The sequence below is a fragment of the Pongo abelii genome, chromosome 12 (assembly GCF_028885655.2).
Source record: "Pongo abelii isolate AG06213 chromosome 12, NHGRI_mPonAbe1-v2.0_pri, whole genome shotgun sequence".
Taxonomy (NCBI): domain Eukaryota; kingdom Metazoa; phylum Chordata; class Mammalia; order Primates; family Hominidae; genus Pongo; species Pongo abelii.
Genome location: NC_071997.2, coordinates 101976114 through 102001402, shown reverse-complemented (window position 1 = coordinate 102001402; position 25289 = coordinate 101976114). Strand labels below are relative to the sequence as shown.

Genomic DNA, 25289 nt, shown 5'->3' with positions numbered 1-25289 from the left:
ACACTGCTTTGAATGCATCCCAGAGATTCTGGTATGTTGTGTCTTGGTTCTCGTTGGTTTCAAAGAACATCTTTATTTCTGCCTTCATTTCGTTATGTACCCAGTAGTCATTCAGGAGCAGGTTGTTCAGTTTCCACGTAGTTGAGCGGTTTTGAGTGAGATTCTTAATCCTGAGTTCTAGCTTGATTGCACTGTGATCTGAGAGACAGTTTGTTACAATTTCTGTTCTTTTACATTTATTGAGGAGAGCTTTACTTCCAAGGATATGGTCAATTTTGGAATAGGTGTGGTGTGGTGCTGAAAAAAATGTATATTCTGTTGATTTGGGGTGGAGAGTTCTGTAGATGTCTATTAGGTCTGCTTGGTGCAGAGCTGAGTTCAATTCCTGGGTATCCTTGTTGACTTTCTGTCTCGTTGATCTGTCTAATGTTGACAGTGGGGTGTTAAAGTCTCCCATTATTAATGTGTGGGAGTCTAAGTCTCTTTGTAGGTCACTCAGGACTTGCTTTATGAATCTGGGTGCTCCTGTATTGGGTGCATATATATTTAGGATAGTTAGCTCTTCTTGTTGAATTAATCCCTTTACCATTATGTAATGGCCTTCTTTGTCTCTTTTGATCTTTGTTGGTTTAAAGTCTGTTTTATCAGAGACTAGGATTGCAACCCCTGCCTTTTTTTGTTTTCCATTTGCTTGGTAGATCTTCCCCCATCCTTTTATTTTGAACCTATGTGTGTCTCTGCACGTGAGATGGGTTTCCTGAATACAGCACACTGATGGGTCTTGAGTCTTTATCCAATTTGCCAGTCTGTGTCTTTTAATTGGACCATTTAGTCCATTTACATTTAAAGTTAATATTGTTATGTGTGAATTTGATCCTGTCATTATGATGTTAGCTCGATGTTTTGCTCGTTAGTTGATGCAGTCTCTTCCTAGTCTCAATGGTCTTTACATTTCGGTATGATTTTGCAGTGGCTGGTACCGGTTGTGCCTTTCCATGTTTAGCGCTTCCTTCAAGAGCTCTTTTAGGGCAGGCCTGGTGGTGACAAAATCTCTCAGCATTTGCTTGTCTGTAAAGTATTTTATTTCTCCTTCACTTATGAAGCTTAGTTTGGCAGGATATGAAATTCTGGGTTGAAAATTCTTTTCTTTAAGAATGTTGAATATTGGCCCCCACTCTCTTCTGGCTTGTAGGGTTTCTGCCGAGAGATCCGCTGTTAGTCTGATGGGCTTCCCTTTGATGGTAACCCGTCCTTTCTCTCTGGCTGCCCTTAACATTTTTTCCTTCATTTCAACTTTGTTGAATCTGACAATTATGTGTCTTGGAGTTGCTCTTCTCGAAGAGTATCTTTGTGGCGTTCTCTGTATTTCCTGAATCTGAATGTTGGCCTGCCTTGCTAGATTGGGGAAGTTCTCCTGGATAATATCCTGCAGAGTGTTTTCCAACTTGTTTCCATTCTCCCCGTCACTTTCAGGTACACCAATCAGACGTAGATTTGGTCTTTTCACATAGTCCCACATTTCTTGGAGGCTTTGCTCGTTTCTTTTTATTCTTTTTTCTCTAAACTTCCCTTCTCGCTTCATTTCATTCATTTCATCTTCCAGGGCTGATACCCTTTCTTCCATTTGATCGCATCGGCTCCTGAGGCTTCTGCATTCTTCACGTAGTTCTCGAGCCTTGGTTTTCAGCTCCATCAGCTCCTTTAAGCACTTCTCTGTATTGGTTATTCTAGTTATACATTCTTCTAAATTTTTTTCAAAGTTTTCAACTTCTTTGCCTTTGGATTGAATATCCTCCCGTAGCTCGGAGTAATTTGATCGTCTGAAGCCTTCTTCTCTCAGCTCGTCAAAGTCATTCTCCGTCCAGCTTTGTTCCGTTGCTGGTGAGGAACTGCGTTCCTTTGGAGGAGGAGAGGTACTCTGGTTTTTAGAGTTTCCAGTTTTTCTGCTCTGTTTTTTCCCCATCTTTGTGGTTTTATCTACTTTTGGTCTTTGATGATGGTGATGTACAGATGGGTTTTTGGTGTGGATGTCCTTTCTGTTAGTTTTCCTTCTAACAGACAGAACCCTCAGCTGCAGGTCTGTTGGAGTACCTGGCCGGCCGTGTGAGGTGTCAGTCTGCCCCTGCTGGGGGGTGCCTCCCAGTTAGGCTGCGCGGGGGTCAGGGGTCAGGGACCCACTTGAGGAGGCAGTCTGCCCGTTCTCAGATCTCCAGCTGCGTGCTGGGAGAACCACTGCTCTCCTCACAGCTGTCAGACAGGGACATTTAAGTCTGCAGAGGTTACTGCTGTCTTTTTGTCTGTGCCCTGCCCCCAGAGGTGGAGCCTACAGAGGCAGGCAGGCCTCCTTGAGCTGTGGTGGGCTCCACCCAGTTCAAGCTTCCAGGCTGCTTTGTTTACCTAAGCGAGCCTGGGCAATGGCGGGCGCCCCTCCCCCAGCCTCGCTGCCGACTTGCTGCTTGATCTCAGACTGCTGTGCTAGCAATCAGCGAGACTCCGTGGGCGTAGGACCCTCTGAGCCAGGTGCGGGCTATACTCTCCTGGGGCACCGTTTCCTAAGCCCGTCGGAAAAGCACAGTATTCGGGTGGGAGTGGCCCGATTTTCCAGGTGCCGTCTGTCACCTCTGGAAGGGGAACTCCCTGACCCCTTGCGCTTCCCGAGTGAGGCAATGCCTCGCCCCTGCTTCGGCTGGCGCACGGTGCGCTCACCCACTGACCTGCGCCCACTGTCTGGCACTCCCTAGTGAGATGAACACGGTACCTCAGATGGAAATGCAGAAATCACCCGTCTTCTGCGTCGCTCGCGCTGGGAGCTGTAGACCGGAGCTGTTCCTATTCGGCCATCTTGGCTCCTCCCCCCTGTAGTTACCCTTAATAATATAATTATGGGATTGCCTGCAAGTAGCCCTTAATTGCATATAAAAATGAAATTCTAAAGAATTTTGCTTCATTTCTCCTTTGGAATCATACAAAGGTCTTATATGTGAGGATCAGTTCCTAGTCCATGTCGGGGGCCCCCACTGTCCACTATTGGGTAGGGGACTGGCCAGACTTTAGGAATTCCCATTCTAAGATTCACTTGCCTCATTTGTGAAATGGAGATGATGATACTATTACACATGTTATAGGGTTGTTGTGAAACTCAGATGAAACCATGCTTCCAGAACACTCAGCACAGTGACTGGTAAGTACAAAGCAGCCAATACATGGTGGTTATTAGGATGATGATCATTGTGATTTTGAGCAGGAAAGGACTGCGCAGAGGCCCAACACTGTCTGAGACGAGGACTTGCTCATATCCAGGACAGGCTAGGCTCAGAGGGGCTTGCAGGGTGAGGGTCAGGATGGTCAATCAGACCTGGGCCCTGGGCTCTGTTACTGCTCTGCATTCACTACATGGGCTGCCCAGGCCTGGGGGAAGGGAAGGCTTGGGGACAGGCAGCAGGCCGTGTGTCTGCTGCCGCGGAGATGGGCTGTTCTGGGAGGAGACTCTTGATGGGGAAGGGAGAAGCAGGCAGGGGAAGCTTGTTCCGCCTCCACACACATAGTTCTTCTTTCCTCTGAGTTGCTCTTGGCTTCACCAGGGAACAGCCTGTAGGCTCATGTTCTCAGGAAGGGCCCACAGCACCTGACAACATTTCACTTTTTTGCACAGCAGAAGAGGACCACCTGATTTTCCTGCTGTCATTTTTGGGAGGGCTTTCTGGTTCTTTCCTCTCTTCTCTACCCAATTTGTCTCACTTTGCAGGGTAGCCAAAGGCAGAAGAAGACCCAGCTTTGTTAATTTAAGGGAAAAAAAGGTTGCTGAAAGGCCTACCTGATATTCAAGATAAAGTTTATCTTGCTGCTGGGGCAGCTCTTGGGTGTTGCAAGAAAAATCACACAAGAGGAGCTAGAAACATCACAAAAATAATTGATATAAAGTTCTTCATGTAAGAAGCTTGTGTGAGCTCATGAGTCAAGCTCAGAATTAGGCTGAGAAGCAAGCAGGAGCTGTGGCTCAGGGCTACAAAGCCTCCTTAGCTGCCCTTGCTGTCTATGAAACGAGCTTCCCTGCATCCTTTGCTGAGTTGGGTGACTGAGTGAGCTCGGGCTGCCATAGCAAAAGACCACCAACTGAGGGACTTAACTGCATTTATGCCTGAGATTGCAATTTTTTTAAAGTTTTGCAATCAGACCTTGGTGATGACCTTGAGCAGTAGGATATAAATAACTCCCACATGCTTAGCGTTCCAATAATGGAACACTAGCCATAAATGGGTTAACAATTTATTTCTCACAGTTCTGGAGGCTAGAAGTCACAGATCAGAGTGCCAGTATGTGGTGGAGGGTGGGGAAGAGATCTTTCCCTCGTCCTCTTCTTATAAGACCACAGTTCTATCAGATTAGTCCCCACTTTTATGATCTCTTTTAAGTTTAATTGCCTCTTAAAGACCTTATCTCTAGGTATAATCATGTTGGGGGTTAGGGTTTCATATGAATTTGTTGGGGGAGGGGGACAGTACAGTTCAGGCCATGGCAGTGACTAACCCCAGCCTGATCCAACAACTCTCCTAGCCCTGGCTGCATACTGCAGGGAGTGTGCAGATCAAAGGGGAATTGGGTCATGTCGGTAAGGTTCTCAGAGAATAGACGGAGGATGCCAGTGGACACAAGAACAAATGACAGAGCAGCAACAGTGATAAGTATGTAAACATTATTTGAATTAATGGAAAAATGATGAGGGCTCCTTAATGGGAGATATGTCTTAGATACTGCTGAGCCACACGACTATGTCTTAGCAGTATCTTGATCTGCCAGCACCTAGCGCTAGGCCTGGCACATAGTAGGTATTCAATAAAATCTCCTGAGTGTCAGCAGATTAAATATTACATATCAGCTATTCTTGAGTGTGTTCTATGAAGCAGTTGCTTCATGAAACACTCCACAAATAACAAATTATGAGGTGAAATTATTTTGGAAAACATCTGATACTGAACAGTCTTTACAGAAATTCACAAAAAGCTCCAAGAAGCCCTTCGATAAAGAAACTTAAGTTTGCTCCCAGTGTTTCACACATATAACCAGTAAGTCCTTTTATTGGAGAACTTTTATTAACATTTCATGGAAAAGATGCATAAGAGTTAAGTGACTTCAGAACATCCTGACTCAAGTCCTCATTCTGCCTCGTACACACTAAACACCTGTTTCTTCATCTGTCAAATGGGAACATGATACTTTGTTGAAAAATCAAATAAGAAAATATATGGAAGGAGACTTAAACCATGAAATATTTTATGAAAATATGTTCATTATTATTTATTTATCTGACTCTAATCTTGCCTTAACCTGCTTGTATTTCTCTCTCTCAGAAATAAATAGTTGTAAGAATACACAGATAAATTACCTAAATTACTTCTGCCCAGAAACATGAAAAGGACATTTATTGTCCCAGTTTCTCTCTTTTCCCTGAACTACGTGTTGTTCTTCTACATGAAAATTCACAGGCAGAATTCAGTAACAATAGAATATTTAGGTAAACCCCAAATATCTGGAATTAAACACACTTTTAAATAATTTATGAGTCAAAGATAATATCATAAGAGAATTAGGAAGACCTGAATAAGTAGAAGGACATAAATAAGAAAGACAAGAGCAGAAATTAGTAAAACAGAAGACAGATAAGAGCAGAAATTAATCAAACAGAAGAGAGACAACAGATAAAATGAGCAAAGCAAAAATCTGCTTCTTTGAAAAGATCAACAACATTGACAAACCCCTAGTCAACTTGATCAAGAGTGAAAGAGAGAAAACATAAATTGCCAATATTATCATTTGATAAAGGGGTTATCACCACACATCCTATAGACATTAAAGGGCTAATAAGAGAATACTACGAACCACCCAATGCCAACAGATCTGCTAAGTTATATACAATGGATCAATTTCTTGAAAAATACAATTTATCAAAGTTGACACAGAAGAAACAGAAAATCTGAATAATGCCACATATAGTAAAGAAATTGAATTTACTATCCGAAGCTTTCTCCAGAAGAAACCCCCAGGCTCAGATAGTTTCACTAGTGAATTCTATGACACCTTCAAGGACAGAGTAACACTAATCTTACACGAACTTCCTCAAAAAATAGAGGAGAAGGGAAATATGGCTGAACTTATTTTTATCAGCTCAGCAAAATACTAAAAACAAAACCTCATAAAGAAATCTTCTTCCTGAAAAAAAATTACAGAACAATATTCTCAGGAATAGAGAAGCAAAGAGCCTTAAAATTTTAGCAAATCAAATCCAATAATGTAAAAAAAAAAAAAGAAGAAGAAAGATACCACATCATAAGTTGGGTTTATTCCAGGAATGTTAGATTGATTTATATTTTTTAAAATCCACCTGCAATCTACCACAGTAAAAAGCTACAAAGACATAATTTATGATAAAAACTCTCAGAAAACTAGAAATAGTAGGTAACATCCTCAGGAGGGTATCTGTGAAAAATTTACAGCTAACATAATATTTAATGATGGAAAGTGCATTTTCTTCCCTTTACGATCAGAATCAAGGCAAGAATGCCCACTGTTTTAGTTCTATTTGCCACTGTTGTGAAGGTCCTAGCCAATGCAACAAGAAAATTAAAGGCAAAAAGATCAGAAACAAGAAGGTCCTATTTTGGCATTTTGATTGTAGGAAATCTACAAAACAACTACTAGAACTAATACTTAAATTTAGTAAGGTCACAAGATACAAGGTTAATATTAAAAATTATATTATTATATAATAGCAACAAAAAATAGGAGAATAGTAACATCCAAAATACAAAATACTTGGGAAAAAAATCTAACATTAAAGACATTAAAGATATCTACATTAAAAAACTATAGGCCGGGCGCGGTGGCTCACGCCTGTAATCCCAGCACTTTGGGAGGCCGAGGCGGGTGGATCACGACATCAGGAGATCGAGACCATCCTGGCTAACACGGTGAAACCCCGTCTCTACTAAAAATACAAAACAAAATTAGCTGGGCGTGGTGGCGGGCGCCTGTAGTCCCAGCTACTCGGGAGGCTGAGACAGGAGAATGGCGTGAACCCGGGAGGCAGAGCTTGCAGTGAGCCGAGATCGCGCCACTGCACTCCAGCCTGGGCGAAAGGGCAAGACTCCGTCTCAAAAAAAAAAAAAAAGAAAAAAAAAAAACTATAAAACATTGCTGAGAAAAATTAAAGGAAAACTAAATAAATGGAGAGATATATCCGGTTCATTTATTGGAAGGCTCAATACTGTCAAGATGGCAGTTTTTTTCCAAATTTCTCTATAGGTTCAATACAATCCTAACCAAAATTCTAGCATGCTTTTTTTTGTTGTTAGAAATTGATAAGCAGATTCTAAGATTTACATCTAAATGTGAAGAACCTAGAATAACCAAAGCAATTTTTAAAAAGAAGAAAAAACTGAAGGACTTACCCAACCTGACTTCAATACATGTTATAAAGCTACTGTACTGGCAAAAATATAGACAAATAGATAAATGGAGAAGGGTACAGAATCTAGAATAAAGCAACACATATATGGCCAATTAATTTGAGAGAGGTTTCAAGGCAATTCAATGGAGGAAAGAAAAGTCTTTCCAAAAAAATGGTGCTGGATCAACAGGATTTCTAAATGGGAAAAGTACAAACAAACATGGATGTTACTTCTCACCATACACAAAAACCAAGTCAAAATGATCACAGACCTAAAGGTAAAACTTAAATTATAATACTTTCAGAAGAAAACATTTGCAAACTTGGGGTAGGTAAATGTGTTTTTGATAGAATACAAAAAATATGAGCCATACAAGAAAAAAAATTGATAAATTAGACTTCATCGAAAGTTTAAAAGACACCATTAAAAAAACAAAAATGCAAATTTCAGACTAGGTGAAAATATTTGCAGCACATATATCAGACAAAGGACTTGAATCCACAACATATAAAGAACTCTTACAAATCAATAATCAGAAAAAAAACCATTAAAATGGCCAAAAGATTTGAATAGACACATCACCAAAGAATATATAAAAACAAGCAATAACCCAACTTGAAAAGATGTTCCACATCATAAGTTATCAGTGAAATGCAAATTCATACCACGGTGAAAGCTCACTATAGGCCATTTTCTAATGGCCTAAAATTTAAAAAGACTGATCACACTGTTTATGGGGAGATGGAAAACTGGAACATTCATACACTCTCGGTAGATATGTAAATTGGTATGACTACATTAGAAAACAGTGTGGCAGTGTCCTAAAATGTTAAAACATACACCTTCAAAATGATCCAGCCATTCCAGTCCTAGGAATTTACCCAAGAGAAATGAAAGCATACATTCATACAAAGACTTGTGCATAATCAAAACAGACTTATATTTAATAGCCAAAAGTTGGACACAATCCAATGTCCATCAAAAGTGAATGAATAAATTGTGATGTACCCATAAAGTACTACTCTGCAATAAAAAGAAATGAATTATTGATACATGCAACAACATGAATAAATCTCTAAAATCATTATGCTATGTGAAAGCCAGTCAAAGTAGAATACATGTTATATGACTCCATTTATACAAAATCCTAGAAATGCAAACTAATGTACCGTGACAGAAGGAAGTTCAGTGGTTGCTCAGAAATAGGGGTGGAGGGAGGAATGGGTTATGAGAAACTTTTGGGGGTGATAGAAATATTTTTCATCTTGAATGTTGTGATGATTTCACATGTGTATACACATGTCAAAACTCATCAAAATTTATACCTTAAACATATGCAGTTTTTGTATATTCTAAGTAGAGTTGTTTCAAAAATTAAGTGCTATATATAGTTTATATAGTCTTCAATAATTTGCTTCTCCCTGCACCCATGGTTAAAAAGTAGCGGGATTTCATTTATTTCACTGCTGTATGTTATCCTATGATTTATTTGTACTTCTCCTCTCAATGGACATTTAATGCTCTTCTCTTTGTTTTAATGAAAAATAATGCTATAAATGTTATTGTACATATCTCCTGATAAACACGCAAGAGTTTCTCTAGTTTATATTACAAGGAGTAGAATTTTTGGGTTCAGGAAACTCACATACTCAATGTCATTAAGTATGTCAAATTATTTTCCCAGGTTGTACCAATTTATAATTTCACCAACAGTGTAAAAGAGTTGCCATTGCTATATATCCTCACTAACTCTTGGTATTGGCAGGCTTTTTATTTGTACCCATCTCGTGGGAGTAAGTGGCAACTCGTATGTCTTAATTTGTTTCCCTGATTGCTGGTAAAATTGAGCATCTCTCAATATGTTTATTCTCCATTCATGTTCCCTGTCTTGAGGAATATTCATATTTTGTGCCCATTTGTCTACTGGGTTGTCTGTTTCTTATGGATTTGTAGGAATTCAATACTCACTCTGGATATTCGTCTTTTGTTGGTCATATGTCTTGTAAATATCTTCTCCCAGTTTGTGGCCTATCTTCTTAACCCCTTTACAGTATCTTTTGATGAACAAAAGACAAACAAAAGATCAATATTCTTTACACTAATACAAATGTATTACAAATATTTGCTTATGTTTAATTTTTATAATTGAGCCAATATTAATTCTTATGGGAATTTAATGTAAGAAACTTTGTAAGAGATTCTCTTTTTAAAATAGAAAATTTGTAATTAACACATTCTTCCAAAACATTGATTTAAAAATTTCTTATAGCTCTATAATAATATTTTTATGAAGTCCAACATATATATCAAAATCTGAAATAGACTTACAGAGAAATACTTTGAGTACTTAGGAAATAAAGCTGGTATCTGTATTAGCAAATATAGCTTTGCCAAAGCCAATTACTTAATTTTCCCTCCCTTTTCCTTTCTTCCCCAAAATAGAGTCCTTACTTTGAAGGAAGAGAATTACATATATATATATATATATATATATATATATATATATATATATATATATAGTCTTGATTTTTAAAAAGTATTTGATAAAATCTCCACCTATTCCCTGTGTGTAGACTACATTGAGTAGGTTGTATATTACGTACTATGATAGTGGAGTGCAACGTAGCATAGTAAAGTAGAATACAGCGTAGTAAATAGAATTCGCAGTTTGACCCAGAGATCATGGATGAATGGTCTGGAATAGCTAAGAATCATTGCATTGTAATAGTTACAGAGCTCTGTCCCGTGTCCTGTCCTATTCTACATTTTTATCTTGGTCCTTAAAGAAGATGTTGAAATAAAAATGAAGATCCTTTTCAACTCTTTCATCATTTTTAATAGTGGAAATCAAGAGCAATTAACCAAGCAGATAGCAGAATCAAAATTCTAAATGACTTCAAAACCAAGAAGATGAAATTAACTAAGGGAACTGCAAACCTGTCTTTACATTTAAGAAGTTAACTATGCAAGTAAATAGCAGGATCTGTCTTGGCTAAATTTCATTTTGAAAATCTTTTGTATGCCTCACTTGACTTCCTATTTAAAATGAGACAAATGAAAGATTTGGCAGGCTCTGACCAGATTCAACAGCAGTAAGGCACTGCTCTCGACAGGCTAGCCCAGTTCTAGGGGCCACATTCCAAGAGGCTCATCAGCATGCTCAATGGTATCTGAAAATGAGTGTTTGAGTAACATAAGCGTGCCTGGCAGGGAGGCAAGCCCTTTGCTTGCAAGCGTGGTCTCCTGGCATGCAGTTATATCCACCTGAAAGAGGTGGCAAATTTTCATATTGGCAAAAATGTGCCATACGGGTGGGAGGCAGTCCAGCTAAATAGACAGGAAGCCTGGAAATCCCTTCCTGGGAGGAAGAGTCGGAGATCTAGAGAGGTTTACTGGGAAGAAGGCCAACTGAGGGGCCTACAGTGATCCTCAGACTCAGCCCCTGCAGCCCAGGTCCCCCTCCCTTCAGAATAATCCTGCTCCAAGAGAGCAGATACTTAACCACCTCTGGCCCCACAACTGTACTCCCAACACCTAAGTTTCCCTACTGCCAAGATTATGCTCTAGTTCAGAAAACTGAACTCTGCCTTGTGTCTTAAGGAAAAAGGAAAAAGAAGCAGCATGGAACAGTGCTCACAGGCACATAGAATCAGGTTGAAACTTGGGTTTGAATCCAGCTGTCTCTTACTGACTGAATGATCTTGGCCAATACTCTTAATATCTCTGAGCCTCCTTTCCTTACCTATAAAGTGGACGGGAGGTGGAGGTAATAAAACCAGCCTCATAGCACCAGACGGATATTAATTGAGAAGATTCTTGTAAAGGGCTTGGCGTGGCACATAGTAAAAGCTTGTGTCCATTATGCTATCAGCAACTCCTTGAGTGTCCTGCCTGGCCCTGAACTTGAGCCCAGTAACTACAACCCTGTACCAGCTGGTGGGCATACCAGGCACCTGCCAGTCACCTCTGAACTCCCAACCTCAGGTCTCTCCAGGTTCCAGAGTTGTGTTCTTTCCATGCGTTGAGACTGTCATCTCCTCCACCTGCCTGGCAGAAACACTGGGTGCACCCTTGCCTCTGGCCCTAAGCCATGCTGTAGACCAAGCTATCTGTCAGCATCTCCAGCTGGGCCAGTGTCCCACAGCCTCTATCCCGTCCCAGGGGGCTTTTTCCTTCTCTGCTTACCCTGTCCTACATGATGGCCAGGTGTCTCTGAGGCCAAACACATGTCCAGTGGAAAGGATATGAACGCAAAGGAAGAACACGTGATCTGTGCAGTTCAGAGGGTGGAAGGAGTCAGAAATTTGGGGAAGAGTGATTTTGATTAGACTCTCTGCAATGATGGAAGTGTTCTATATCTGTGCTGTCTAATACAGTGGCCACTCGCCATATGTAGCTATTGAGCACTTGAAAGATGGCTAGTGCAATTCAGGGACTGGATTTTAATTTTTATTCAATTTTAAACAATTTGCATTTAAATGTAAATATTCACATGCAGCCTTATTGGATGGTACTGAAGAAGAGAACTTCTAATGACATGAATTACCACAGAACAAGGAAGGCCGTGAGCACTCTTGGGTGGAAATGGTTGAGCAGAGGCTGGATGACTCTACACGGGGGCCCAGAAGAGCCTTTGGATTGGGCAGATCCCTTCCAACTTCAACCTACTGAGCTCTCTCTCTGCTTTTCTTCAGTGTCATATTTTGGGCACTAAACCACTCAGTGACTTTCTGCCAGTGACGAGATCACCTCCCTGCCCCAGTGACAGGTTGCTCTGGCGTCCCTGTCCGCAGGATGCTCCTAGCATATCCCAGCAACAAAGGGTAATTTTGTTTGCATTTTGTTTTCAATCAGCTAAGAAACAGGAAGCTGCATTCAATGGTTTCCTGCCCAGGAGTGCTGCATGTGGCCCTCTCCTGGCTGGTGTTTTTCAGAACAATGGAAATAAATCTGATGTAATGCAGCAGAACACGACAGGGGACGGTTTTCCCCTTAACAAATACTCATTTGACATGGTGCCCAAACCCTGCACGAGGAGCAATCTATTTCCCACAACAGTGTTCCAGCAAAACCCATTACTAATTCCACAGCTCAAATTAAAACTAACAGAGCTTGAAGGCTGGGGCTGACACTCTCTCTGCTGACAAGGAACAAGGAAGGGTGGGGGAAGGGGCCTGTGCACTTGTGTGTGTATGTGTGTGTTTAATTACACTGTTTAACACATCGAGAATAATTTAGCTACCCGAGTGGAGAAAATAGGCACTTAACTGCTCTCTGGTGGGAAAAAGATGTGCAAACCACTTTCAGCTATATACCACTTTGGCATACCTCAGGGCTTTGAGGAGAGAGAGGGAGACAGAGAGAGAGTGAAGCAGAGAGAGAGAAGAGAGCAAAGGAAGGGGGTAGGAAGGAGGAAGGAAGACAGAGAGGGGGAAAAGGAAGGAGGAGGAGGAGAGAGGGTGTGGGAGAGAGGAAAGAAGACAGAAAATTTGGTGTGTATACAAATCTACAGCAAGTTGGGAGAACATGTGAGTATTTCTCAAAGAGAGCTTATATGAGATGGTTTAAGTGTGAGAATGAGCTTAAACATTGGGTTTGAAGATGGAACTTAACCGCCAGATCAGTGCTGTCCCTGAGCCACTCTGCACTTCAGAATCATCTCAGTAAGTTTCCATGCATGTGTGGCCTGAACACCATGGTGGGATCGGTGGCCCCCAGAAAGGCAGACCTCAGAGGAAGACTATGTGGGGCTCACTTTGCAGAAGGGGAAAGTGGGGCTCAAGGTGAAACAGGAGAAGTTTAGGCAGCACTTGGGCTTGACTCCTGTCCTGCCCCCAGCTTCAAAGCTGGGGTGATCTGGCCTGTGAGCAAAGCATGCCTCTGTCCCTGCCAAGGGCATCCTACTTTATGCCTAATCAGGGCTGAGAGGGGCACAGGTAAGCTAGTGTTTCTCATCCTCTGAGATAACCTCTGATCCACCAAGGGCCAGGGAAGAGGCCATGAAATGAAATGAAAGAAACCTCTCTCGTGTCTTCAGATGTAGAAAGCTACATAGGGCCGGGCGCAGTGGCTCACTCCTGTAATCCCAGCACTTTGGGAGGCCAAGGCGGGCGGATCACGAGGTCAGGAGATCAAGACCATCCTGGCTAACACGGTGAAACCCCGTCTTTACTAAAAATACAAAAAAATTAGCCAGGTGTGGTGGCGGGCGCCTGAAGTCCCAGCTACTCGGGAGACTGAGGCAGGAGAATGGCGTGAACCCGGGAGGCAGAGCTTGCAGTGAGCCAAGATTGCGCCATTGCACTCCAGCCTGGGCTACAGAGTGAGACTCCATCTCAAAAAAAAAAAAAAAAAAAAGAAAGAAAGCTACGTAGACCTGGAACAGGTGCCAGAGAAGTAAGTGCCCAGAACAGAACAGACCTCTCTATTGCCTGACAGTGACTCTGGGTTCAGCACTGTAGCTGACTGCCAAAGAGATCAACAGCTTGGTGCAAGAGAGGCAGAAAGCAGAAGCGACTTACTGAGGTTCCACAGGCAGGGCAACCCCAGCCTCTTCTCTCCCTACTGCCCTTGCTGTGTGGACCCAGCCTCTTCCTGAATCATAGTGCAAGGAAGCTCAGAGAGCTCTGCTGATGAGTCCTTCTCAGGAGACCCTGGGGGTAACCAAGAGAAGGTTTGCCTGACAGAAAGAATCTGTGCAGCTCCACTAAACTCTATGGGCCTTGGGCACATCGCTCCCTCCCCTAGCCTCGGTCTCCCAACTTGGAATACTAAGGAGGTTGGTCTTGCTCTTCCAAGTGCTTTTCTACTATAAGATTCTGTATTTCTGGAACTGAGACGACAGGTTCTTATGTAGCCTCAGTGATACTGTTAGACAATAAAATAGGAGCCCACAGAATGTATTATTCCTTTCAATTAAGTTTAGGTTTGTGCCAATACACACAAAAAAGAAACTTGTCTTTGCATGGAAATCTCCTCCTTTCCCCTCCCTAGAGTATTTGATAGGTGTCATTCAATTATGATAGGGTTGAGTAGACTCAACTATATTCTAAGGATGAGGTAGAGTATTCTTTTTTCTGGGAACTAAAACTACATGGGTCTCAGAAACACTGTGTAATATTTAATCTGTGCTTAGATTTCTCGGCATGGTTTTTTTCTTTTTTCATCCTTGAAGAAGAGATGCACTTCTCATTTAGCTAATTCAAATTTTTTCTGAAACAAATACAAATTTGGTGGACTTAGGAAGTTGGGGCCTGCCAGGTACCAAGTTAAAATGCAGGGTCTTGAGAGCCGCTGTTTCAGACGAATACTCCCCAGGCAGACCCTCGGCTCCAGGCCTGCTCACTTCCCAAAGGCTTGAACCACAAAAGGCTAGGTTTGGGGTCTTTTTCCTTTCTTTTTTTTTTAAGGTTCTTTGGAAGTTGAGGCCACATTTATATAATCCGTTTATTCTTAAAAGATTTCCCTCAGCCTATCTTCTTAGGCTTTTTCATTTAAATGGACAAAGAGAAACAGAAAATGGGTGAGTGCCAGGCACAGTGGCTCACGATTGTAATCCCAGCACTTTGGGAGGGTGAGACGGGTGGATCACGAGGTCAGGAGTTTGAGACCAGCCTGCCCAACATGGTGAAACCCTAAAAATACAAAAACTAGCTGGGCGTGGTGGTGTGCACCTGTAATCCCAGCTACTCAGGAGGCTGAGGCTGGAGAAACACCTGAACCCGGGAGGCAGAGGTTGCAGTGAGCCGAGATCATGCCATTGCACTCCAGCCTGGGTGACAGAGGGAGACTCCATCTTAAAAAAAAAAAAAAAAGAAGAAGAAGAAAATGGAAAAATGGATGAGGCAGAGGCCAAGACATCAACCACACAAAGAGAAAGTCAAAGACTGGCTGGGTGACAGAAAGGGAGCCAGGGACAGCCAGTCAGCAGGGATGCAGACTGAGGAAAAGAGTGGGAGGAATGAGATGGCCCAGATGCAGGGAGGACGAAGCCCACCAGGATAAGGGATTCTCACGCCAGCCCAGCATTGACGGCGCACCAGAATTGTGTCCAAATATTACCCTGTTTTCTTATCCCTCAAGATGTGAATTCTCAAGGCATGGCTGGAAAACAAGTAATGCAGATGCTGTGACTCTCAGATGGAGCTTTTTAAAGACCACCACTCCCTGCGCTGCCTCTAGCCACAACACAGTGGAGAGAGAAAGGACAGTGGAGCCAGCTGTTGGACCCCTGGCCAGGTTACCTGGGCATCCCAGTCTGTGCCTGGCCATTCTGGGTCTCTCAGGCCTGACCTGTGGAGGCTGCAGAGGTGAGTGGGCTGAGCCCTGGACTGGGAGCTCTGGTGGGGGGGTGGCGGGGGGTTGGAGACAGATCCAGTAGTACCAGTGGCCAAGCACGTTAACTAAGGGAGCCATTCCCTTTTCTGACCAGGTGCTCAGAGACACACGATGAAGGTCCCCAGGAAGGCCCAGGTCAACCTTCTTGTTCTGGAGCAAGCTTCCATCCAAGCAGATGGGGGTCCCATCTCTGGGGTCACGGTATGGACCAGTGGGAGGAGAAATGTTTTTCAAAAACAAGAACTTTCTATATTAAATATGTCAAAAAGCAACATGAAAAAGAAGGAGCTTAGAATGTGTGTGTGTGTGTGTGTGTGTGTGTGTAAATGTGAATGTAAATGTGTCTAAATGATTGAGTGAAGCAGAGAAAGGCAGCCTGGGGAGGGTGGTGGTTAGACCTCTGAGGTTTCCCTTGTTCCTTCTGTCATTCTTTCTCTCTCCAGACCTAAGAAACGGGGAGAGCCAGAGCTTCTGAAGGCAAGGGCTGAGGGCAAGAAGGAAAGACAGAGGAAAGAGAGAGGAGCAGAAATGGCCTAAAAACCAGCTCATGCAGGGCCCACTGGGGAGATGGTGGGAAGGACAGGACCTGGGGCAGGGGGTGCAGGCCTGGGAGCCTATGCCTGAAAAGAGAGGTAGATGCAGTCCCAGGAGACCTCCGCCCCTCTTGCTGTCTGGCCTATGTTCCAGAACAGGCAGGGAGCTGTGAGGAATCCCCACGCCCACCTAGGGCAGGTGACCTGGCTGAGGAAGAAGGCTTGAGGACAGGTCTGAGGGGATGGCAGCACTGGCTCAGGACAGCCCCTGGGTTGACGGAACATGCTTGTGGTGGTCTGCTGGGTAGAGTCCCAGGAGCCAGCCCCTGCAGAAAGCCTCTGCCCTCATCTCCCCCAGGGCCATGCCATCTGACTGTATCTTAAGTTCCTGCAGAAAGCTAGAGTTTTCTGAGGTGGGGCTTAATGGTATATGTAGTTCAGCTGGTTGGCAGCCACGTCTGGTTAAGGATTAGAGTGGGGAGAAAAGAGAATGTTTGGCGAGGAGAACAGGGGCAACGTTTCCTGTCATCTCTCCATCACCCCTCTGGCTTCAGATCCTTGAGAACCAGTGGTCTCTAGTGCGCCACTGGGCACATCTCCCGAAGGCAGGTGTGTGGCTGTGATGGGAGACAGCGCCCCTCTGTGTCTCTGGTCTGCAGGCTGGGACAGGGTCTGGCTCAGTCCTCTGAGCTGCATGGGAGATGCTGGTCAGACCTGGTCCACAGGCATGGGAGGTGGACATGGCAGGGCTGACCAGTGGAGATCAGAGGGCAGAGTGCTGCCAGAGGCACCATTCTTTCAGAGGGAAAGGAAATAAACCTCCTGGCTACTCCCAATTTTAAAGGTCCCTCAGGACTTACTTGGCCAAAGTGAGGATGTTAACCCTAGAGCCCTGGCTGTCCTCCAGCCCAAGTCCTTAGAGGCAGCTCATCGCCCCGGCCACTACTGTGGGACATGGTACATGTCCCATCTCATGTTCAACTCACCAGAGAGGGTGGCAGTGGGCAAACCTCCACTTCATACCCCTACAACATGTCTTAACAATTTGGATCTCTTTATTCGCTAAATAGTATGTCTCTGAGGCAACACAAGAGGTAGACGAGGTGACCTTTAGCTGCCTTTCAACATGAGTATCATGGATTGCAAGAGGCTGGGAGACCCCTTGGGGATCGCCTTGTTCACCTCTCTTTATTATTGAGACGAGGAAACGGGCTTAAGGCTTGGCTGAGCTTTCCTGGTTGTTTCCTGGGAGAATGAGCTCTGCAGATTGGTAAAAGCTTCTCATGCACCACACAGTCTTCCCTTGTACTGCAGAGTTTTTTATTCAACAGGGTTTGTGCAAAGCAAAAAGTAGTGCATAGTGGAGAAGAGTGCCCTGAGAATTCAGGAATCAAGACAAAAGAGACTGAGCCCGTGAACACATGGTCCAAAGCTGTATTTCCAACTGGAGTTCAGTATGGGAAGCTCTGGTGCACTCAGTTAAACTGGTTCCTTTGTTTTGGCTTTCTCAGAGCCTGTTTTGTTTGTTTTGAGATGGAGTCTCACTCTGTCACCGAGGCTGGAGCGCAGTGGCGCAACCTCGGCTCACTGCAACCTCCACCTCCCTGGTTCGTGCAATTCCCCTGCCTCAGCCTCCCAAGTAGAGCTGGGATTACAGGCGCATGCCACCATGCCCGGCTAATTTTTTTGTATTTTTGGTAGAGACAGGGTTTCACCATGTTGGCCAGACTGGCCTCAAACTCCTGACCTCAGGCAATCCGCCCGCCTCGGCCTCCCAAAGTGCTGGGATTACAGGCATGAACAGAGCCTTTTTAAGTAAATTGGAATCATAACTCTCTGAGGAGGGAAGAGTAGGAGGCAACATTCATCTAAATATTTGATCATAAATGCTTTATATCAAGAAGCCCCCAGCAGCAGCCCCCAAAATTAGTGTTCCATGTATACCATGCTTTAGGAAACACTTGACCAAAAGACAGAGTCCCAAGGGTGGTAGAAAATCAACACCTCCTCTTGATTCTGCTCTGATCTTTTGCATGGCTGTGGACTTCCTTGCTGTCTATCAGTGGCACGTTCCACCATGGACGTTCTGAAAGAGTTAGGATGCCCTCAACCTGACTTCTTCCAAACCTTGAGGAGAGATGGAATGGACCAGCCTATCCAAGGTCCCCTTTATGGTTTTCTCATGGGAGAAAGAGGTGACGTCTAGGCAGGAACATTAGTGCTGTACGCAGTGTTCAGTAGATATTAATGATAATTCAGTCTTTATTAAACCTTTCTTAGGTGCCATCTCAGGTTCTCTTAGCCTCAACCTGTCTCTAGGACTCTTGGTCCTTTTTTTACTCCAGCCAAGGAAGTGGCTGTTCTGACCACTTCTGGACTCAGATGAGGTGCCAAGCCTCTAGCAATTAGATCTAGTTTTCCCAGTGGCTGCCACGGGGCTCAGAAGACACAAGCTGGAAGTGCAGGACAGTTAACTCCCCATAGGGCAAGCTTTGAACAATAAGAGAGGAGACAGAGTGAGCCAACATACAAATGTCCTCTCTACCCTTGCTCAGATGGACTCTTCCAAGGCACAATGCATCTGCAACACCAGTCCAGAGGGGCCCTGCTTTGGCCAAGTGGCAGGCCATGTCTCTTTGTGAAGAGACGCCAGGTGGTGGCACATCATCCCTCACTGCTTCCCCTTTTTCTCCTCCCATTTCCCACTTCCCTGACTCTCACTCCCCTGGTGTCTTACCTTAAGTGCTAAAGTAGCACTTAAGCTTTGCCTCAGGCTTTGTTTTATAGAGAACCCAGGCTAAAATAATGTCAACAATAATGACTAAAATATCTTCAGCACTTGCCATGTGCTCAAGTACTGCTAAGTGCTTTCCATATACGATCTCATCTGATCCTTTCACTGATCTTTTGGGGTAGATTACTGTTGCTACCATGTTTTAGTGATGAGGAAACTGGGACCCCCAAGAGGTTAAGGAGCATGCCCCAAATCACACAGCTCACCATATGGAAGCATCAAGCACAACGCTTGATATGGAGTGAGACTCAGGGCCAGTAGGTTGGTCTTTTTTTTTTTTTTTTGAGACAGGGTCTCGCTCTGTCACTCAGGCTGGAGTGCAGTGGCATGATCATAGCTCACTGAAGCCTCAACCTCCTGGGCTCAAGCGATCCTTTCACCTCAACCATGGACCCCTCCCCCTGCCTCCAATAGCTGGGACTACAGGTGTGCACCACCACATGTAGCTAATATTTTTTCCCAGACCCCCAATTTTAAATTTATTTTTGTAGAGACAGGGTTTCACCATGTTGCCCAGGCTGGTCTTGAACTCCTGGGATCAAGCAATCTGTCCACCTTGGCCTCCCAAAGTATTGAGATTACAGGTGTGAGTCACAGTGCTTGGCCTAATGTGTGCATTTCTTCATAGCATCTTTTCTTCTAAGGTGTTCTTTCAAGAGGGTAACTGAATACAACCAAATAACTAGGGGACAAGACGGGGTACCTACCAGACACAGCAGAACTCCAGCTCTGTCATTTGCATCTGGTATAAACTTTAGCAGCAAGTCACTCACCAGGTCCCTCACTTTTTCCATCTACAAATTGGGATAATGAACTCATGCTACATATACCTTTTGCCTATTACACAGTTGGTAGATTATTACATTTCCATCAACCAATCTACTAATAAGTAAGCCTTCCTTTAGCTGTCACTCCTCCAACCTTCAAAATAACAACAACAACAACAACAACAAAAACCCACAACACTTATGTCAAGGTTGGTACAAAGGTGAAACAATTCAGGAGGATAATCTGATTGAAAGTCTAGTTAATGCCACTTGGGGGTAAACAAAGTTGTGTTTGCGACCCAGGACAAATGGGACAGTCAGTAGTTCATGACCCAACTGTTAACTATAGAGGGAAAATATCTGCATTTATTCTAATCTGGTTAACTTGGGTCCAAGCTGAGCAGCTGGAACTGTCTCCTGGAGAACAGCATCACATCTCAAAGACTACACAACTTTAGCAATTACAGAGACACATATGTGTGACCATGACACCACTAGAGGCATATAGGAACCTCCTGAATCTCTGAAGTTGTAATGATCTGTCTTTTGTGGTTAACCCAGAGTTGTCAACTTCATTCCTATAACTAATAAGCTAGATGATTAGAAAACAAAGGGCCCAGGTCCCATTCTTTCCTTTAGCAAATGTTTATTAAGCACCTGCTATCTATCAGAAACTACACATCAGTGCACAAAGAAGACATGATTTCTGCCATCAATGTGTCCCTTATGGTGAGCACAGACCTCAAGGTCACAACTTAGAATGATCAGAAATCAAAGGTGACAGAATGATTAAGAAATACTCTCTTTGCATGAACTATGCAAAGTTTGGATTAGATTCTCTTAGAAAATCAACTCCCACTTTGCCCTAGTTTTTCTTAAAGCATATCCTTGGACAACTTGCATCAAAAACACCCAGTTTCCAGAGCTACTGAATATGTACCTTGGGAGGTGGGAACTCAGAAGTGACATCATGAAGCTCTCTAGAAAATTGTACGTGCTCACTAATGTTTAGAGGACTGCCTTGGTCCACAGCTCTGGGAGATGACCACGCACACCTTACCTGTTTCCGAGGCAGGTGCGTCTGATGGAGGAGGGGAGACGGGCAGTTTCCACAGGCTCTCAGATTAGAGAGTGGTGGAGGAGACTGGCAGAGGAGGAGAGCATGGCCAGCCGTCTTGGAGAAAGAGCAGTGCTGGTGGTGTCTGCTTGCTCCTGACCTCAGGCTTTTCCTTATATGGGTGTACCAGGTAAAGGCAGGCTCCACCTTCGTTAAACAGTGACTTCAGCACTGGGCAGTGGCCTGCCACCTCTTGGAGAGAGAGAGGACATTGACTGTAAACAGCAACAGCTTCCAGATCCTCCGCCCCAAGCCTATCTCTGCCTGATCCCACCTCACTTCCTGGGGCCCCTAAGCTGCCCATTTCTTGGCTCTTGCAGTTTCCATTGTTTCCAGATATTTCAGTTTCTTTCTTTATTCCGCTTCAGGGAATTGGTGTTTTGTTTTGGTTTGTTTTACAAAACTCCTCTGCTGAGAAAAGACTGAGGGAAGCAACATTCCTTCAGGCCTCATTCTCATACAGGGAAGTACAATTGCCATGTCTCCTGTGTCAAGAGTGGCCACTCCATGTCAATCATATCACATCTCTTTCTACTAGACACAGCATCTTCTTTCTACAAATACATTGTAGAACACATTAACTCCTGGGCATGGCGAGACCCGGGGAAGGTCTCCGCGTCATCCCTGCTTGCTGGATGGGGCAGAAAGAGATGAGGCATGTAAAGTGCATGTTTCCTGTTCTCAAATCCAAGGGGCTATTTGCTTTTCTGGCATCTTTAATTCCTTGACGTTCTTCATCCCCATTCGTAAGTGCTCTTTAGAAGCCAGTTGCAGAACCCTGATCGCATGGCATACCCTATGCTATAGGCAATAATGATAAAATAGGTAAAGCAGGGAAATAATGTGGAAATCACCAAAAACTGATATGACTGGCCCATTCCCAAATTCTGATGAGTAGAAAGGGATATTTGGCACATGAATGAAGAATCTGAGAAGCTGGAAAGTACGGATATGAGTTTTAACCCCAGTTTTGCAACTTTTGGCTGTGTGACCTGGGCAGGTCCCTTCCCATCCAAGGCTTAGTCTATTAATCCATGAGCTGAGGATTGTGATGCTTACCCTGTCTGCCTTGTGTTTGTTTAGTGGGATTCCCGCACCCCAGCGGACACCTTCTATTAGAACTTTCACTATAAATACAGTAAACAACACACACACACACTATTGCATAAACATCATCAGTGAATAAATACGCAGATATTTGTGGTGCATGTTCAAAATGATTTTACTAATAGAGTGTGCAATGAAAAATGTTGGAAAGCCATAGTTTCAGAAAAAAATGGTGAGAAAATGCTTCCGAAAGCCCTATCCACAAGGATATATCACAAGACAGTGTCTCAAGAAAATTAATTGGGAGTTTTCTTGCTTATTGATGATGATTTTGTCATCTCCCATCTCTAAAAATATATTTTTCCCCCTAAGAGTGGGAGCTGTTATCCCCAGAGCAGTCTTTGGGAGTATTGAGTTAAAAAGGGAAACAGCTCCCGATGGAGTGTTCTAGGTGCCAAGAAACAAGCCGCTCTGGGTGATAATTGTGCCGGAAGAATGGCTTAGGTGAGGGACCCTGTCAAGAACACTTGTTCACAAATCCCAGGGGCTGTTTTCTTTTCTGGCATCTTCGATTCTTTGGTGTTCTTCCTCCCATTTATAGGTGCTCTTTAGAAGCCAACTCTCAGTGATTTGTGTTTTCCAGAGAATTCCAGCCGAGGGCTATAAACTTGGCAACACCTAAAAGTAAATTCTTAGCTGGACTTGCTCCAACTCTGAAGGCCATGTGGCATGCCCCTTAAATCCTTCCAATGCCTTTCTGGCATTCCCTGCTGAGCACTGCATAGCTGCCCTGAGATGCAGTCCTTTGCGGCATGCATGGGACCCACCACAGCCCTCCTCTCCCTCTAAGTCTCGGTCTCCTTCACTGTATGTGATGGTTTCTGTGTCGTGGAGCCCCACTGGGGCCTCCCCTGCCACTACCTGTGTCTACCAAATACACTGATCCTGCTATGGCTGTCTACGCCTGGCCTGTGAGGGCTGTTCTTCCAGTGCCAACTGTGGGTATAGGAAATGCTGTCATTGCCATTGTGCTGTGGCCATACCTGCACTTCCTCTGCCACACCATGGCTGCCCCTGATGTGACTGGCTCCTGCACTCATGTCGCTGACATTTAATGCTCAGTGTCCTAAAGAAATGCAAAGAAATAGCTCTTTTCTTGCAATCACTTCGAGCCAGAAGAAAAGTGGAGCCAGACTAGGCTCAGGGTCCCCATCCTCCCCTTATCAACCTAGGCTACAGTCCTTGAACCAATCTTGCCCACAGGGAGACCCACCTTCTCTGAGAGAGAATTATTTCTCCAGAGACTCCTTACTTAATCATGTCAACGCACTCCTGAGTGCTCCCACTCACCAACCTCTAGCCATGCCTCAGAGTACCCAGATCTTGAGAGACATAACTCTTCCTCTCTCCTTCCTTCCCCTTCCCCTTTCTGTCTTCTTCTCCCAACCCCACTGTTCTGTCTCCCTCTCTGCCTCTCCATCATTCCCTTACAAACTGTTTCTCATGCCATGTTGCCAGGCACTGCACCAGGCTCAGGGAACACAGCAGCAGGTCCAGTGGACACACAAACCCAGTGGACTTAGAATCTAGTGAGAGACAAACATGAAACCAATAAACACAAAAGCAGCCAGATTATTTCTCTTGCAATCAGTGCTATGAAGGGGATTTGCAGGTTCTAGGAGACACCCAAACAGGAAAAAGTAGGCAGTGCCTTCACTGAGGAGTCATGAGACACCCTCCTGGGGAGTGAAGGATGTGGGGAGCCAGCCAGGAGGAGAGGGTCGAGGGGGAGGCTGTGGTGAGAGTGGTAAGAATGTGCAAATCCTGTGTATAGCTTGATAAATGTTCACAAAGGAAACCCAATTTACCAGCATCCAGATTAAGAAACACCATTACCAGAACCCAGAAGCTCCTTTGCACCCTTTCTCATACTGTCCTTTGGTTTACCCTCAAGGTAAACTGTCCTGAGTCAGTTAATTTTGATAAACCTTATCCTCTTTTCCTTTATAAGAAAACAAACCCTGTGTTGACTTAGGGAATTAAATCAAATGACCCAGTAAAATATGACAAAGGGGACTGTTTTGGCAGGGTAAACAGGTATACAGAGTGTTTACCACATAGTTAAATGGATCATTTAGCAGATTTCATGTATTTGTACATTCCCCTGTGGGTGGAAATAGCAAAGTCAACAAAGTGCGGTGATTTTTATTAATGCCAAAAAGTATGAAGTGCCTGGAGGTCACCCAGCTTGAGTTTGCTGCGCCATGGCTACCAGCTAGGCAGATTACGAACTACCAAGTCAAGCCCAGGCCTATTCCACCCCAGTTCCTTCTTGTGCCCTGGGGGACAGAACCCCAACAAAAGCCAGAGTTTCCATTCTTATGCATAGATGAGAACACAGAGTGTGTGTGCGTGGTGGGGCAGCAGGACGCATGGAGGCAAGAGGAACATAAGGAAGCCAGAGATGGTTTAAAAATGAGTGATGTTCCTTATTATAAAATACTCATCACAGGCTGGGTGCAGTAGCTCACGCCTGTAATCCCAGCAGTTGGAGAGGCGAGTGGATCACTTGAAGCCAGATGTTCAAGACCAGCCTGGGCAAGATGGTGAAACCCCGTTTCTACTAAAAATACAAAAATTAGCCAGGCATGGTGGTGCATGCCTGTAATCCCAGCTACTCAGGAGGCTGAGGCAGGAGAATAGCTTGAATCTGGGAGGCGCAGGTTGCAGTCAGCTGAGATCACACGGCTGTACTCCAGCCTGGGTGACAGAGCAAGACTGTCTCAAAAAAATAAAATAAAATAAAACAAAACACTCATCACAGAAACATTTGAAAAATTATTTAAAAGTTAAAAAATAACAACCATAATCTTGTACCCAGAGATAATGACTATTTTTCATCTTCTTTTTCTAGAGACAGCCACACACAATGCAGACATTTCAGTCACTGGCGCCTACGAGTGCTTGCAAGAGATGTCAACTCAGTGCTCACATTCTGAATGCACTGGCTTGGAGCCTTTTCCCTGCTTATGCAACGTCTACCCCTGGGAATTTCTGGGAAGCCCTGAGAGCGTCTGCTGGTTGTCCACCGAACATCTTCTGCATTCCATTGGCATTGTGGTCTCTGGGGGACACTATACCTTCTCTAAGGGAGCTCTGTCCTCCCTAGGGTTATGAACTCTTGATTGACCTGTCTCTATTGTCTCTAGCCCTAGTTCTTCCACTCCCAAATAGCTTCTTAGGGTCCTT

The 25289-nt window shown here is 44.1% G+C and overlaps 1 protein-coding gene across 1 annotated transcript in view; it reads right to left on the bottom strand.

The window, feature by feature from the left end:
* CAPN13 (calpain 13) overlaps positions 1–21084 on the bottom strand; it is a 91006-nt gene extending 69922 nt beyond the window's left edge. Inside the window, exon 1 of the mRNA XM_002812157.4 lies at positions 20937–21084. The gene's annotated coding sequence lies outside the window, so the exon portion shown is untranslated. The remainder of the gene's footprint in view (positions 1–20936) is intronic.
* Positions 21085–25289: the final 4205 nt, after the last annotated feature.